We start from the raw sequence: 4378 nt of genomic DNA, 5'->3' as shown, positions 1-4378 counted from the left end.
TTTAAAAAACGGAATCCGTGGGTCTACCATGCAGTGCTGCGTGGGGTTCAAAGTAGGATGCATATGTTGAATATGTTCCATCTCGACGCAGTATTTAGAGAAACGTGCGGCGTCATGACAACATGAGAGGTTGGAGCTTTTGTGCCGCTGGAAACACAGCAATCAAGTGCTACTTTACATTCAGTCGGTGCGGTGGGCAAAAAAAAAACGTGCAGGTGCACATTATTGTTCCCTCCACGAAGGAGGGGATGTGTTTTTAATCCGTGTTTGCTCATTAATAGTAGGATGGAGCCCAAACAACTTTTGCAAAACATTTACGATGTTATCGTCATTCATCGGTTCAGTTTGGTTGTGATTGTTGCAAAATATTACGTTCATAATCAAAGGTCAAAAATGGCGGGGATCATCTTTCCACTGCAATCCTTTTGTGTGTTTTCACTCCTCGCCGACACAAAGTTAATGGAGGCGTGGTCATCAGTCGAAGCACATGACTCACAAAAGGTTAGGGATAAATGACTTGTTGGATGAAATTTAAGGCGTAACGAGAAATGCGCTCTAACTTAATGAACTTAATTTGAACTTTTGAATGGACATGACTCACCGTTCCTGTTTTCCTTTGCATTTTGGACAACTTGCTGTCCTCTAACAAGGAGCCGAAAGGCAAATTTCACAACAGCTGCCTGGACCGCGAAGGGACTAATGAATTTCCTGGTGCAAATAGAATTGGTATTTAAACAGTCCCCTTCGTCACCTTGTTTACATTTTGACATGGCGAGAACAAGACGACACCCATCAACCGATCGGGAGGACGCCGCCAGTGTGAGGCTTCAAACTGGGTGTTCTCCAAGTAAAGTCCTCACCGAGATTAAGAGTACCGGTATTGGTGTGTAAATCTGCAGCTTGCAAGAGAGATACAGGGAGACTGTAAGAGTCACAGAAAGGCACAGAAGTGTATCGTTGTCGGAAATGCATCGGTTGATTCCTGGATCAAAGACCGGTTGTGAATTTTGCCCTTCATCTATTTGTTCGAAAAGTGTTTCCAAACAGGGCTTACAGGTGGTACGGGGAAATATTTGGCATTTTGTTTCCATGACGACAAGGAAATAGTCTCCGTCATTCCATACGCCAGTCAATAAAATGGTATGCGTGCGCTTCAACTTGTTTCTCGAGGGAGATAAGTGTTTTGATCCTGATCATTAAAAGTTTAAATGCCCGTTTAAAGGGGATTTAAGCAAAAAGAGGGTCTTTTTGCGGTCAATGGTGAGTTATATATGACAAAAGCATGTTTATTCATTATTTTGATGTAATAGATTTACATAACGTATTTATTGTCAAACCAACATACTTTTTTGGGGGGTTAATTTTTGTCTGCTTGATGCCTGACGATGTTAAAATTAAGGAGACAAAAGAAAATGTGTTTCATATCATCAGCAGATGTGTTACGTTCTATTTTTTTGAGAGTCGTGCTCGCGGGATGACAAAGGGGTTCGGCAGTGCACCAGACAAAAAAAAAAAAACAACAAAAAACACTGTGTTAGAGAACAGCAACTTGTGCAAAAAGACCGCAACTACTAAAATAGACTTCAAAACACCTCGAGAAGGTCAAATGAGCTTGCATTTTTAGATGAATTATGAAAAGCCCAATATCTCTAGCTGGTTGTACCCAATTCCAATAGAAAACCAAATCCACCGCTGGGGCCGGCACAACAGCTCTGTTTAACCCTTTCAAGCACACTGTAACCTGATAGCACGATCAGCTGTCCACTGTCGTAACTGCCATCCCTGAAAGGGTTAAATTCGTTTATAAACACTGACAAATATTTTTGTGTCAAGCCGAAATATTGATATTGGCAGACAATCTGCCTCGGTCATCTTCTGATCTCTGTTCGTTCTCATTCGAGCCGGCTGTGCGCATCTTGTGTGTCGTGTGTGTGTGCCTCTTGTGTGTGTGTGTGCGTTTTGCTATTATGCAACATCTGTTTCCGGAGAGTTATAATCCCCCACTATGATTGGGAGATGAGCGCGCTGCCAGATGCAACTACTCTTCAATATATGAGCCACCTGAGTTTGTATATCAACACATCTTGGAATTGAAGCAATAGAGCCATATTGCGTCGTGGGTAAATGTCAAAGTTATTTAATAACATTTTTCCTGGAGGTTTTTTTTTTTTTTTTAATGATTGATTGTCTTTGGTTACATCCTGGCTTAGCTCTCACAGGACGTGGTGGTGGTTAACTTGGCTCCATAATACTGACCATCCTGGGAACACCAATGAGTAGCGCACACTGCAGGACGCTCATATTATTTATCTGACAAAATCCGTCTACGGGAACATAACGTTCATGCTGCGAATGGAAATAAGGAAAGACAATTTCAAGCACCAGAACTAGAAATGTCCTCAGAAATTCCTTCGATGCGCTGTCAAAAAAGTGAGATAAATTATTGTTGACAAAAAGCAGTCACATCACGAATTCTCTACCAGTACGAGAAAAGGAATGAGCATTTAATAATAAGAATACTTTTATCGTCATATCACCCGCTTCTATGTGCTACACAAATAAACTTGCCTCGCCTCAGTCTGGGGTTGGCTCCTCGCTTTGTGACGTAGAAAAGTGAGGAGCCAGTCGTTCTCTTTGGATTGGGAAGGGGGGCCGCTGCTTCGAGAGCAGGAATGAGCAGGAATGCTCAGAGATGGCTGAATGGAGGAAAACACCACTTTGGGGGTGTTTTGAGGTGAAGAATGAGCATTTTAACACGACTCAAAGGTCCAAAAAGTTTAGCGAGCATGATATGGCATCTTTTAGTTGTCATCATACGAAGGTGCCGTATTAATGGTGGAGGTAGAGTCTGAGGTAGTGTTGCTGCCTTCAATTTATTTATTTTTCCTCCATTCTTCCTATTTTGATGGGACGATTTGTGCAGTGGTGTGACTGTGATGGCTGCTGTTGCTGATACCCCGCCCCCCAAAAATATTCAAGTTGAATATGTTCCCTATGTTCGACGCGCACCCGCTAGCCTAAACACGGTATTCTGATTCATAGTCCGTTTGTGGAATACGAATTAGGCAGCAAAATGCACTTGTTTTTCATTCAACTTAGTGCGCTGCCATTTTGCCGTGGACTCCCGCTTGCTGTCGACCGAAAATGACATCACAGTGCCCAAGGGCTCGGGTAACGCCAGTTTTCTAGGTTTGCTCATGTGACGTTGGCAACATATCTGTCCAATGAGCAACCATCAGCAGGACGACCAGCACTGACATCATGGAAAGGGTTGAAGTTTGACAAGAACGTGACTGTGTGTGTTACACTTTCCAGAGCTGCTGTTGGGTTAAATATTTACATGAAAAATAGTGGTGCGTGATGCAAATACACACAGTCTTTCCATAACAACCGCCAATGTTCCAGTGGGAGAGTACGACATGTTTTTAATGACGGTTGCATTGGTCCGAAACGGGTTCAAGGGCTGACATAAGTGACTGAGGGGCACTTTTACCCCCATGCATAATAACAAGTGTCTTTGTGGACAAAATAGGGGCCCTTGCTACAAGCCTTGACTAACATACGAGTCATGCAAGCCGACGTGGAGCACATCTTGTCAGAGGTGTGTTGGTGACCACCGACCAACCCCCAAGTGTCTGCAACTCACCTAACGCTCAGTCGCTCATGCATCACCCAAAGACTTTCCAATGCAACTTTTGAAATATTGATGCAGCAAACTGGAGTTCAAGTATTGGCGTTTATCTTTTATTAATCCACAACGCTTGCTCCTTTTTCGTGGGTGACGCGGAGGGGACGAGGTCAATCGGGACTGCCGCTCTCTACATTTTCAGAGGTCTGGAACAACAGCTGTGCTCGTTGTAACCGTTTTTAACTTCTGATTTGGTGTGAAAAATAAATCTCGCAGCGTCGATTGCAAATACCCTACATTAATGATTGCATTCACTCATACTAGAGCGACACAGAACTGATTACGAGAGGAAAATAAGTATCAACTCAACACGTTGTGGCTTGAGTGTTTTTGTTGCCTGACAAGGTTTTTTGAGGAGGACTTCCAATACAATTCTCATGAAAACAAGAGTAACAAGTCGGTAGAACACCACACAGCACTGCATCAGCCCCGCTATCACAGAATCGCACCAAGTTGATGTCGCTACAATAATACCATTCATGCTACTTACTATTCATTTAAAACGTAAGTAAATGAAATACAAACCTGTGAATTCCGAAGTAAACTATCCAGCCATGCTTCCTCTCCTATATACTCTCACTAAGGCTTCCTGTATAGTGACAGGCAAACAGAAGCTCAACAAGCAAAAGTGCGCGAAGGAGAGAGAGAGAGAGAGAGAGAGAGAGAGAGAGAGCGAGAGAGAGAGAGAGA

At 43.1% G+C, this 4378-nt stretch overlaps 1 protein-coding gene across 2 annotated transcripts in view; it reads right to left on the bottom strand.

The window, feature by feature from the left end:
- The window catches only part of LOC109514751 (diacylglycerol kinase zeta), a 67793-nt gene that overhangs the window by 46496 nt on the left and 16919 nt on the right, over positions 1-4378 (bottom strand). The gene's annotated exons all lie outside the window — the stretch shown is intronic.

The sequence above is a fragment of the Hippocampus comes genome, unplaced genomic scaffold (genome assembly GCF_001891065.2).
Source record: "Hippocampus comes isolate QL1 unplaced genomic scaffold, H_comes_QL1_v1.1 scaffold157, whole genome shotgun sequence".
Classification (NCBI taxonomy): domain Eukaryota; kingdom Metazoa; phylum Chordata; class Actinopteri; order Syngnathiformes; family Syngnathidae; genus Hippocampus; species Hippocampus comes.
This window is presented reverse-complemented; position numbering and strand designations above follow the sequence as displayed.